The sequence below is a fragment of the Prionailurus bengalensis genome, chromosome B4 (genome assembly GCF_016509475.1).
Source record: "Prionailurus bengalensis isolate Pbe53 chromosome B4, Fcat_Pben_1.1_paternal_pri, whole genome shotgun sequence".
Lineage (NCBI taxonomy): Eukaryota > Metazoa > Chordata > Mammalia > Carnivora > Felidae > Prionailurus > Prionailurus bengalensis.
The window spans coordinates 91,167,471-91,181,213 of record NC_057358.1 but is presented as its reverse complement, the minus strand read 5'-3'; positions in this window follow the sequence as shown (position 1 = coordinate 91,181,213).

Below are 13,743 nucleotides of genomic sequence, written 5' to 3'. Positions count from 1 at the left end.
AGTGGCCCTTAGCCAGTCACTCTCCTGTTCTCTCTCCCATGACAAAGGGCAATTCTGGAGGTGGTTGCTCCATGAGCCTGGGTCCTCGACAGAGAACGTCAGCGTGGAGAGGAATCCCCGGCCAACCAGTGATGGACCTGTATCTTGAGCAAGAGTTAGACTTGGCTTTTCTGAAGCCTGGCATTGGGGGTTGTTCGCTATTGCGCTCTGATCTACTAGTATGAGCCCACTCTTGGTTCTTCTTCCGCTGTAGCATTTGCTATTGTTGAAGTTCTTGAAGCCCTCTTTTGTTTTACCTTGGTGCCATTAACACTTCTGGTGTTTTCCCCCATCTCTAACATTATCCTCAGTCTCCAATGTGTTCTGTTTCTTCATTTTCCACTTAAATATGGATGTTAAATGAACTTCCGACCTCATCATCTCCTTTCGGTACCTGCTTCCCCTGCCAACTTTGTTTTGCTTACAGTTTCAGTATATGTGTCTTTTAACCCTGTATGCTTGAAAAAGTTTTCCAGTTTGAGAATCACTGGCTCTACTCTTTTTTTTTTTTTTTGGTTTGTTTGTTTATGCCTTGAGGGCTGGGATCCTAGACTGGAACCAGATGGCCAGCTGGCTCTTCTACTTATCTACCTGTGAAAGACTTAATCCCTCTGTGCCTCTGTTTCTGCATCTATCACATGGGAATAATTGTAGTTCCTACCTCATAGGTAATTTTGTGGATTAAATAAAATACATATAAAACACTTCCAGTGCTTACCTAGTACACAGGAAGCTTTTTATACATGCTGGTGGTTGTTTTGTTGTTATAGATCTTACCTCCCTCCACTCCTCAAGTTCTGCCTCCAGTTTCTGGTAAGACGTGCTTAGAAGTAGAAACCCTATAGCAAGTATTTGTTGTAGGTCCAACATCACATTAATGTCCAATATCCAGAGTGAAAAATTGGTACCCTTCCCCTAAAGATATTTGCATTGCGTTTGCTTTGTTTTTTAGTTGAATTATTGCCTTTAGGTGGGTCGGGCACTTCTAGGTTCTTATAGTAATCCTTACTCCATACTGTTTTATACACAGTTAATTGACTGACCCTGGGAGGAAATTTGCCTTCAGCAAACCTGCTTTGCCAACACTCACTCATCTTCGCATATTCCAGGCCTATCACTGCCAGGGCACGTTGGTTTCCACTGTCTTCTCTCATGACTATGTATTTAAAAAATATTTTTCATTATGGCAAATATACATAACATAAAATTTACCATTTTAACCAGTGTTAAGTACAGAATTCAGAGGCATTAAGTACATTCACAATAATGTGCAACCATCACCACTGTCGGTTTCCAGAACTTTTTCACCATCTCAAACAGAAATTTTGTCCCTATAACTATAACTTCCCATTCCATCCTTCCTTTAGTGTCTGGTTACCATTGTTCTATTTTGGCTCCATGAATTTGCCTATTCTAAGTATACCTCATACAAGTGGAATTATACCATATTTCCCTTTCTGTGTCTGGATTCTTCCACTTAGCATAATGTTTTCAAGGTTCATATGTATTGTGACGTGTGTCAGAATTGCATTCATTTTAATGGCTGAATAGTATTCTCTTGTATGGATATACCACATGTTGTTTTTCCATTAAAACGTCAGTGGACACTTGAGTTATTCTACTGAGAGTATCTCGAGGCTTAATATGGTGCCAGCTCATCCAAGTTCTCCATTCTCAAACAACCTCCCCTCCTTGACACTCCTTTGTCTGAACCCTTTGTATGCCTCATAGTCATATACTGAATGATGAAAATATTGGGGAAGGAGATCAGGAGGGAACAGAGGGAGAGTTCAAAGACTATCTAAATGTATTTTTTTAATGTTTATTTATTTATTTTGAGAGAGAGAGAGAGTGAGCGAGTGAGCAGGGGAGGGTCACAGGTAGAGAAAGAATCCCAGGCAGGTTCTGAGCTGTCAGTGTGGAGCCCAACTGTGAAATCATGCCCTGAGCCGAAATCAAGAGTCGGACACTTAACTGACTGAACCACGCAGGTGCCCCAAACTATATCGATGTGATAGTGATAGATTTTTATTTCTTTTTTCAAAAAGGGTGTAATTTTAAAAACTACTGAGGTTAACACTCACAATCATGTTGTAGGTTTCATATTTTTGGTAGATGATTTGATGTGTTTTTTTTCCCCAATACTTTTTGACTGCTATGAATAGCTTTTTTTTTTTTTTTCTTGTTTGGAAAGTTGGTGGTGGGAGATACACAGAACCTCTCAATGTTATACTTACGCTAACTTGTGACATTTATTATTTTGTTTGGTGATTTAACTTCTGAATTTGGGAGGTTGGATACCTCATGTCTTTGGCACTATGTTTCAAGTTTCTCCAGGGAGGAGACCATTCTGTAATTTGGTATATCCAGATAAAGAACATACATCTCTTAAATGACTTGATGCATATTTGGCTCTCCTTAAAACGTTTCCTTTTACTTTCTGTTTCTTCCAGAAACATCCAAAATAATAGTATGCATTTAGTAGGCATGCTATGGTATACTATTTAGCAAATTGGTTAGTCTATTGTTTCCAGCTTCTCAGAGTACCTGGTTTTTTTTTGTTTTTTTTTTTTAATTTGACACTAGAATATTTGAAATATCTATTTTCCCTTATAAGCGCTGATATTCTTATTAGGATACATTCCGTACTGATCTTGAGCTGTAATACAAAGTTATCGGTTTATATCAGCCCTACCTATAGAAAAAAAAATTTTTAGGGGCAAAGGATGAAGTTTTTCCTTGCTAAATTTTATCTTTCTCTGTGGGCCTGTGTTAGTTAGCATCCCTGGTTTATGTAGTAAAATATTTTAGTGCTTATTATAGTATCTTAACTCCCTGAGCTTTACCAAGGACAAATGTGATCTTAGTATTATATTGTATTTCATTTCACAGGTTTGTTTCATAACCTCAGTAGTTATTTCTATTTGCAATTCTGTTTCCTTTCTAAATGTGCTAATAAAATGCTTGCATTAAGATTGGCTTGACTCCAGAATTTGATATGGTCATTCTTCAAGTAAGTGGTAAAACTCGTGACAATATAGCACTTGGAGATCTTTGGATGCATCCTAACTATACAAGTGGGGAAACTCTTAGTTCCTTATAGAGTTAAATTAAGGTCAGACCTGGTTTCCGACACGAAGTTCAGATGTATTGGCAGATCCCCATGCTTGCATTTATTATACTGTAATTTGGGGCTTAAAGAGTTATATCCAGTCCATCCCCAACATCTGGATAGTGTTTATAACGATCACATTTGATCCTAATGTAATTTTGTTGGGGAATTCACTAGAATTCCTCTGTTGGCTACGTTACAACTGAACATGAGATCTGCTAAAATATTACCAAAAACTAGTGAATATCCATAGAGAATACAAGAATAGATAGATTTCATCCCCCATCGCACCCCCCTGCATCATGTTCATCTATCTGGGCTTCCTTGTCTCCATTGATAAAAATAGGGGTGACGCTTTAACAGCAGCCAACATTTGTCAAGGGTTTTGAACCCTGAGAAGCAGAGCAGGCACAAAAATCTTTCAAGGATGATTATTGTACACGTGCAACCACAATGGCAGCATCATAGACTCAACAGATATGGATGACATGAGCTTGATGGGGATTTTTCCTTTCATTTTCATTTTGATTTAGATGCTGTTCCTTAGGGTTAGGAAAACATCACTGGGAAAGTAGGGCCAAAAGATTGGTTTTAACCAACCCCCCCATCAATGGGAGCCCCAAAATGAATCAAGTTGGACCTTTTAAGGGCTGTAAAGGGAGCCTTTAATTATGTGAGGGAGACATGGGGGAGGGCACATGGGAAGTTTGGCCATGCAGTTTCAAGACCGCCCAGCCCTGCCAGCAGGAAGATTATTAGCATATTTCATGTGATTTGTGCATAGCTCTGTACCCTCCCCATGAAATAATTTTAACATTAAAAAAGAGACAGATGGGAAAAGAAAAAGATAGGGAAGGACAGAAACTGTAACAGTCTTTAGAGAGGGAAAATTATTTCATTAAATCGAAGCAGCGTATGCTTTTCTGATGTATAGCATATGCAAGTCTATGCAAATTATTTAATAGCAGTGCGCTCAGAGTAATTTCCATTTCCTCCCTCGCTTGTGACGGGAATATTCCTTTTAATCAGATTAGATGACATCCTCTGCAAACTTTTGGGGGTTTCAACTTAATTTACCATGCTAAGTAGTTAGGGTAATTTGAAATAAAGCAATCAGCGGGCTGAAATGAAGCCAAACCTCATTTGTGTCTTTGAGATGAGGAGCTGACCGGCTGTGAGAGCCCCACAGGACTTCTTTCCCCTCCTCTCCTCTCCCACTCCCCAGCACGCGAGACCTCGGCAGAGTTTCCAATGGCCAGTTGCCTTGTTTTGATGGCACCTAGTCAGATCTGTTTCCCATCTGCCAAGCTTGCATGCCAATGCTGCATTCCCTTCCAGGTCCCTTGGCTGTCGCAACTGGCGGTGCTGCCTCAGGCAATGATGGAAGGATGAATTCACACGCCTTAAAAACTCCTTCACCTGCGGAGGTCGTGGGCTCCTGAAAGGTCTTTGAAATGGTCTGGAGGGGACCTACAGATATCCCATCCGAGAGGTGTGGGGAAAGGGGGAAACTTGAGTCCAGTACTGTGGGTGAGCAAGGAGAGTCCTTGCAGGCACGAATTCCTGTGGGACGCACCCCTGAAGGTGACGGCTACTTATCAATGGTGCCTGTGCTCCAGGAGTAGTGCCAGCCCTTGGCAAAACCGTGAAGCTTGTCTGGGGGCATTTGTTCAGATTGTGCGGGCTTTGTGTTGCGCAGTTCCAAGGAGTGCCATCCTCTGGCAGGCGTGGGGGCATCTGTATAGCTGATACCTTCAGCTCTCCAGCAGATGGTGGTAAAGGGTCTTGAGGAGAAGGTTCCTTCTAAAATCTACCAAGCGGCAGTTTGGACTGGACTGGAGGCTGGTGGGCCCGGCCTTTCCTAGTCCTCTTTTACGGGTGGTGATGCATGGAGAAGGGCAAGGTTTTAATTGCTTAAATGAATTCCCTGCAAAGTGTTAGTAGATGAGGTTTAAATATCGTCTATACTGAGGCCACTAGAGATTTACTGGCTACCAAGGTATAAAAGGGAGAAATTTAGTGGTGAAGTTTCACGTACCACGACAAGTAGTAAAGTTTCTTTCCCTGTTTTTTCTTCAGCGTCATCTTGCGCTCAAGGCAGTGGGATCTTGGTTTTGAGGCACCAAGAACTACTCCCTGTGGCAGAGCCAGGCGCATCTTACTAAAGGTTTGTTCATGCCCTTTGGATGTGACAGATGGAAAAGAACAGGCTGCAATCAATTAACTCTTTAAAAATCTTGAAGGACATCCTGTAGCCAAAGCAGGCCCCTTCCAACAGGCAGAGAGGAAATCAGGGCTACTGTGTTTTTCCATTCATTGCTTTTGTTGATCCCCAAGGCCATCATTTACAGTAGTTATCATCTCCCCCATTTCACAGAGAAGAGGGCTTCAGGCAAGTTCAGAGACTGGCAGGAAGTCTCACAGCCTGTAGATTCAAATCTTTTTATTTTTTTTAATTTTAATGTTTATTTTTGAGAGAGACAGAGCATGAGACGGGGGGGGGGGTGGGGGGTAGAAGGGGTGTTGGGGAGTGGGAGCAGAGAGAGAGGGAGACACAGAATACGAAGCAGGCTTCAGGCACTGAGCTGTCAGCACAGAGCCCAACATGGGGCTCGAACTCACGGACTGCGAGATTATGACCTGAAGTCAGAGGCTTAACCGACTGAGCCACCCAGCTGCCCCACATGGATTCAAATCTTAACCTGGCTGACCCCAAAGCCCAACCTCATGTCGGTAGAACACTCTACCCCATGGCTCCTAAAAATGGGACCAAGGGGGACATTTTCTATGATTTTGCTTTTTTTCGTTGAAGAGGTAAAATACTTGCATGATAAATTCAAGTACACAGTCACAAATAGGTTTCCGTCCTTCCTGCCTCCTCCCATAGCTGCACTCCCATTGGCTACCATAGTTAAAGTTTCCTGTGTATTCTTTCAGATATATTTTGAGCTTTTATAAACATATACATATATATTCTTTCCTCCCCTTATATAAATGCTAGCACATTCTAGACACCGCTGCATCTTTTTTTCCACTTAATAATGTGTCTTGGAGGTAAGCTAAATAATTATTTTTAACAGCTACAGGGTGGGAAATACTTCCCATTGTATGTATGCACCGTAATTTTATGTAGTTGAATTGATTTATTTAACTGAATTTGATGAATCTAACAGAAATTTTACTGTCACGTGACAATATTCCCATCGATGCAGCCAGCCTTTAAAAACTTCTTGATGAACAAATCAAGACATGGCTTCCCAGAGTCATCAAATAGTAAGTATGTTTTTGAAGAAAAGTTTTTTTGTGTGTTTTTTAAAAATATAGTGTTGCCTCTAGTAGGTGTGCCTACACACACACACACACACACACACACACACACACACACACACTGGAAGTAGAATTAAAGATTCCCGAAGAAAGCCACTAAAGATGATCAAGAAAAGTGATCAGTGCTCTCAGGATCCTTATGCTTCTTTCAGAGTAGTTGAACAACAAAATGTAGTCTGGGGGCTGTCGAAATCTCAGCTCTTTCTCTGGGATGGGGTGAAATGGATCAGTAAGAAAACTGTAGGAATAGAGCATCCCTCCAGGAAAGAAAGAAGGAAATAACAAAAGAAGGAATTTTACAATCTCTAAAGATAAAGAGGGAAATTCCTTTCTAATCCAGTAAACCTTCAATCTCTTTGGATAGAAAAAATTCTTTTGGGGCTGATGTAAATACTGGTCTGCTTTCTATGTTGACACCTTATTAAGATGAATTACAACTTTAAAAGTCCTTGAGAGTTCCCCGAAAGGTGGAATTTATCTCTTATTAATTTTGTATGCTCTCTAGAAGTTACAGGGAACTTATTTAAAGAGAGAAAGAGAGCTTAAGAGAGAGAGAGAAAAACCATACCAGTTATTTTCCTAATATCCACCTACATTTAAGGTCAGGCCCTGTCTAGGAATTTCCAGGATATAAGGGGAACATCTGTGATGATGGGACTTTCAAACATTCCATGTAGTTTCATTTTTCCTCTTAGGTTTTCTGTTCACATGGCAAATCTAGGACTCTATTAAGTGTTACTGTTGATCCAGTGTTTCTAGTATGGTCCTTTGATTTCCACATTTGTGCTCTTAAAGGAATTTTGCCCTATTTCCAGGACCCCTTCCAGTCTATTGCAAGCAGCCATTTGATCTGAGAGTCCAGGGGTCAGGAAGCTGGTATCTGGGAGATCAACTGTCTCCACGACTCCTCTCCACACCACACAGGAGCTACACCACCTGCTGCCCCATCTCTATATTCATTTCCTCCCCCATCTACAGGCTGTGATACAGGACTCTGGAAGGTGGAGGCCTCTCGTATTTGCTAGTTGCAAGAGACCTCAGAAGTAATGATACTAAAGCACAGGGACAGAGAGTGACCTCCATTTGACTTAAAGCAGGAACTGCCAGAAGGAAGGGGCTACGTGTGACACAGGCAAAACATAGAGTGGGTTGGATTATGTAGAATCATGATGTTTTAGATTTGGAAGAACCCTTTGGAGGTCATCTAGTCTACTGGTTTCTGCACCCGGTCGTAAGCATCAGTGGAGAAATATTACATACACACACACACACACACACACACACACACACACACACACACTGGCAGGAGTGAACTTACACCACAACCTGCAGGTGCAAGAAGTGTCACATCATTTATCTAAATCAAATGAAGGTGGTTGTGACCAAGAAGGGGGAAGTCCCTTTCTCTTTGGGTTGTATAAATGTTCCTGGGGACTTTTGTGTGGTTATAATAGCGGTCGCTGCAATCATGTTTGTATCACAAGCTCAGTGGCTTATAGCAATAAATTTATTTCTTATGCTCACAGGTATGCAGGTTAGATGGGGCAGATCTGCTTAGGCTATAGGTTGGGTTCTGGTGTGTTCCATGAGTCTTTCCTTTTCCTTCAATCAGCAGCTACTTAGGACATATTCTTCTCATGGAAAATGCCAGGGATGCAAGAGATAAGACAAACCATGCAAGTCCACCTCAGGCCTCTGTTGTATTCACGCCCACCAAAGTTATTCGTGTGTCCAAGCACACAGCAAGTGGGGGAACTATCCCCATCACCGTGGGAAGGCACTAGAAAGTTACATGGCAAATGGTTTGGATGTAGAGTCCCATTACAGGCAAGTGAAGAATTGGACCAGTGATTCCTGTCTTCATCTGGCATCCGAGACATTGTACTCATGTTTTTTTGTCCCCTTCACTGGTTATTCCTGCTAAATTGCTTTTGTGGATCCTTCTCTCCCCAAGCATTCAACACTGTAGATTCCCAGGGCTCATTTCTTTGCATTCTTTTCTATTTGCTTGTATTCCCTTGTTCATCACACTGTGGGTTCATGGCTATAAATACCGAGGACACATTTCCATCTCCACCAGTTCTGAGGTCCAGATGCATATATCCTTTTGGATGCCTTACAGACATCTCAAACTCAGTATGTATGTCCCACTGCTCTCCCTACAACCTTGTCTCTTTCAGTGATTGGACAATCCATCTTCCAATCATCCAACTCAGCAACCTTGGATTTATCATTGAGTCTTACCTTTCTCTCACACTGTTACCCAATGTCTAGGCATATCCAATTGGCTTTACCTTCAAAACAGAACCAGAACCTTATTTCTTAACCACCCTCTGAGCGTCCTCTTTGTCTGGGCCAGTCATTTCTCATGTGGACCGCCAAGATAGCCTCCTGACCCCTCTCCCCACTTCCACTTTTGCCACCTACAGTCTGTTCAGAGTAATCCTTTCAAAATGTACTTCAGGGTGAGTTACTCCTCTGCTCAAAACCCCATTTCTCCCAAACTAAAAGTCCAGATCCCTAAGACGAATGCTCCATAATACCATACATCACCTGTTCCCCACCCTTACTGCTCTGACAGTCCTCTCCAACCATTTCCCTCCTCATTTACTCTGCTGCAGCCATTCTGGCCTTCCTATTGTTCCTTGAACACACCATACTCCTGCCTCAGTGACTTGGCTCTTTCTCAAATACTCTTCCTCCAGGTATCTGCTTTTCTCAGACATCTGCCCCAGATTATTTCTTTACCTCCATGTAGTCTTTGCTTAAATGTTACCTTTCAGTGGAACCAACTCTGGTCAATATATTTAATATTGAACCTGATGCCTCTCCCCAGTCCTGACTTGGTACTCCTGATTACTCTTAACTTGCTCTACTTTCTCCTTTTCCATAACACTTATCACTTTCTCAGAGTATATCGTTTATTAATTTATCATGCTTATTATTTATAGTAGAATAATTTGTCTGACAGATGGAGGTAAGATGTCTTGAGGACAGAACATCTTTTTTGTATTAACGTAAGGGTTCCATTTTTGCTGGCAATAACCTTCACTTGGCACAAATTCATAAATTACTTTTCGAATCCACTTCTTTTTCTCATTAGCTCATGATAATAAATTTGGGCTCTGAAATTTTGAAAACAATTGCAAATATGGACACTATAGTCACTCAGTTAAATATGATCATGCTGGTAAGATGATATTAATTGTTATTTTAATTTAAGAAAACATGCAAAACTTGCTTCAGAAAACTCTCTGGACCTCCAAGAATAGATCTGTGGACCCCAATTTTGGAATCACTGCCCTGTGGAATGATAGTTTCTTAGCAGATTATAAAGTCACCCAAAGGAAAACATTGAGCTTGGAGCTTCAGGGATGTTTCTTACAATGTTACTTGTTCACCTTGTGAAGCAAAGCATAAATCCTATTGTTCCTTCCAACCCCTTCTCCCCACCAGTAGATCACGATCAAAGTATTAGGTTGATACTCAGGTTGGCTGAGTTGATGGCTCAGGTTGAAAAGGAAAAGGAAACTAGCCTTTACTGAATCTCTAATAAACACCAGTGTACACACCATCTCATTTATTTTCCCATCAAAACTACCAAATTATTTCCCTACTTTTACAGAACAAAAAACAAACTTGGAAGTTCGGTGACCTGCCCGAGATCACATAGAAAGTGGTTGAATTCCTTAAACAATACTGTTTATTTGACACATTAGAGACTTAAAGAAAATTTGCAAGAGTAGTACCAGGAAATCTACATTCTTCACCCAGGCACCCCATTTAAAATTTGTCAATTCTCCCAATTATGTCCTTTACAGCAAAGAATCCAAATCAAGGACACATGTTGCACTCAATTGTGTTTTCAGTCTTTTTATTCTGGAGCAGATCCTCAGTCTTTTCATGATCTTGGCACTTTTGAAGATTATGCACCCGTCATTTGTGGAATATCCCTTAGTTTGTGGGTTTTTTTTGTTTTTTTTTTTTTTTGTTTTTTTTTTTTTTAGAGAGAGAGAATGAATGGGAGAGAGGCAGAGGGAGCAGGAGAGAGAAAATCTCAAGCAGGCTTCACACCCAGCATGGAGCCTGAGGCAGGGCTCAGTCTCATGACTGTGAGATCATGACCTGAGCCAAAATCAAGAGTTGGACATTTAACCGACCGAGCCACCCAGGCACCCCTCATAATCTTTTTTGTGACATCTTACCGAAAACCATGTGGTGTCTTTCCTGTTGCTGGCAGTATTAACTTTGACCTCTTGATTAAGACTGTGGTGTCTGCGGTGTCTCTCTACTGAAAAGTTATTTTCTCCCCTGTTATTAACAAATATTTTGTGGGTAGATCCTTTGAGACTATAAAATCTCACTCCCTACTCCATGTTCACCTAAGACTTTTGGCATCCATCGACGTTTCTTGCAAGAGTTAATTATTACTATAGTAATTGCCACCTGGGTGGTCTTCCAATTCCATCATTTTTCCTGTATTTCTTGTCCGGCTTTCTGCTTTAAGGAAGAGGTTTCTCTTCTTTTCACTCACTCATTCATTCATTCATACATACATACATTCATTGATATCAGTGTGGGCCCATGAATTGCTACTTACAAGTGGATTAAAATCTGTTACTGTCATTATTTATTTTGATGCTCAAATTGTCCCAGATTTGGACAGGGGGAGCCCCTTCAAATTGGTTTCAAATCCGTGTTTTCTAGATCTGGAATTTCTTTCATTATAGCCTTTATGTTACATTAAACAGAGATAGAGGGAAAAAATACATGTAAAATTGGAAAAGGAATCAATAGGAATGATCCATGGCACAGGTTAAATAGTCAGGCCTGAAGTCATCAAAATCTTGGTTAAAATCCTGGTCTGGTCTTGTCTTGGTCGAATGATATTGGGCAAGTTCTTTGCCTTACCATGCCCTCATTTGCTTGTTTGTAAAGTGGAGAGGATGAGAATTATGTTACTAGGTTAGTAGGTTGTAAGAATTACAAAAGATCGTGTATTGTATTACGAGATGTGACACAGTGCTTATACACAACTGGTATACAATAGATTGTAGTGATTATAAATAATTACGAGCCACACTCTTCTCACCTTTAAAAACTGGATAGGGACCAAAAAAATCTACCTCACAGAATCATTCAAAAGATATGAAGCAGCATATGTAAAATCACTGAGCACATGTAAGATTTTAAAAATGTAACTATTATCACTGATATTATTATTTTCTGGGCTCCCACCTCCTCACCGTTAAGAGGTCAACACTATCCACGTCACAGATTTGTTGTGCGTATCAAATTAAGTTACATACGTAAAACTCCCAGCCCAATGCTGGGTACTTAGAACACACACTGTAAATAAGAAGTGTGGTTATTGCAAAGCAGATTTAAGAACATCTGGAGAAGTTTTAGGGAAGGAAAATGCCACTTCACCGGAGGAAAATCATGCATGCTCTTGCGTGTGTGTGTGTGTGTGTGTGTGTGTGAGAGAGAGAGAGAGAGAGAGAGAGAGAGAGAAAGAGACAGAGACAGAGACAGAGACAGAAAGGCCGACGACTACTGCTTACACTCAGAGTTTGAGTCTCTCTTTTCCTGGATCATTGCTCACTCCTCTGGATTGAAGGAGAAAGCTGACTTAAACGTAATTGGTTTGGTCAAGTGCAGTGATTTAGAGATGCACTCACATTCCCTAATCTCATTTTTATCCACTTGCGTGGAGCACAGATTCTAATCAGCCTCCCCACTGGTTCACTTCACTTCCGGCAATGAAAGAGCTCTCAGAAGTGACATGAAAGACGCGGAGGCGGTCACTGAGGGATCAGCACCTTGGCTGAAATGGATATAAAGAAGGCTGTTTTAATAGGAAAAGCAACACATCAGCATTAATGCTTGCAAGTTAATATAAGTCATGCCTTGGTTTAAATTTTCCGTTTTCATTCAAAACAAATAGCATTCAGTAGGTCTGCAGCCAAGCAAGTCAAATGCCAAATTAAGTTTATCTTTCATAACTAAGACTGGTGACAGCGGAAATTTAGATCCCCTCAAATAGGTAAGGAGTGCTTGGAAAACTCTCGCCAGGTGGTTGCCTCGGAGAAACAGCCTCCTACTATCCCTCCTCATTCATTCATAGTAAATGCCCAAGGCATTTCATAATCAAGTATTTTACACAAATGAAATGCAGTCAGTTCAAGGCTTTAAGCACAGCTGGGTGGCGCTGAAGCTCAAACAGTTTGGCAAGGAATCCCCAAATCTTTCGCGTATGGTGCGCTGGGCGCAGCAGTCAACGCATGCCACGGATTATTTTATTTAATTCTCACAACAGTGTTGGACGGTAAGTACCGTACTTGTTCAACTTACGGACTAGGACACCGAGGTAAAGAGAAGGCTTTTCTAAGGTCACAGGGCAGTGGCTCGGTGAGGTCTCACACGGAGGCAGCCTGACCCTGGAGTTCAAGCTCCCGTCCTCCTCTCAACACCAGAGGGATTAGAGTTTTGTTAGTACTGCTCCTTTGTTTTTGATACTTCTCTTTGCGGAGCTGTCACTTGCCCTGGGAATTCACCTTGAGCTGAGTAATGACATCAGACGACACCAAATTCTCTCTGGATGAGCCTGGATGACCCGGGGCCCGGTCCCATTTCTCAGACGAGCCCTCCCGCCACCTGCCTAAGGTTTTGCTGCGGAGGGGCTAACTGCTCCTTCGTTGTGACTTTTATTCCGACGGTGATACCTAGCTACGCGACTTCTGTTTGATTATTTCACCTTCCCGGCCTCTATTTCTGAATCTGTACTCTGAAGGGTTGGAGGAGATGTTCCATAATATTCCTTCCAGCTCAGACCTGCTGAGTTTCTAAATGGCTGGGTAACTATTTTATTACCTCCCTTCCTCAACCTCTTCAGGGATCCAACCCCACAGGGGAGCCCTTCCTTGGCTTTTAAATCCCTCCTTGTAATTTTGTCTCCCCTTCTCTCTTTTTCCATCCTTTCTCTTGCTTTTCCCCTCTCATCACCTTTCTTATGCCCTCCTGCCCTCCCTGCCATCTTATTTCCTTCCTCCCTGCTTTGATTTCCTTTCTCTGCCCCCTTCACTCTCTTGCCATCTCCCTGCCCATCACCTCTTGTCTCTCCTCCCTCTCTCTATTTTGTATCTCCCTTTTCTGGGAATATTCTCTTCTCTCCCTCTCTTCCTCACACTTTTCTTTTTCTTTCATTGAATTAAGCCCACCTTGTTTTTCCTTTGCTGCGCTGTTTAGATACCAGTAGATCCTTG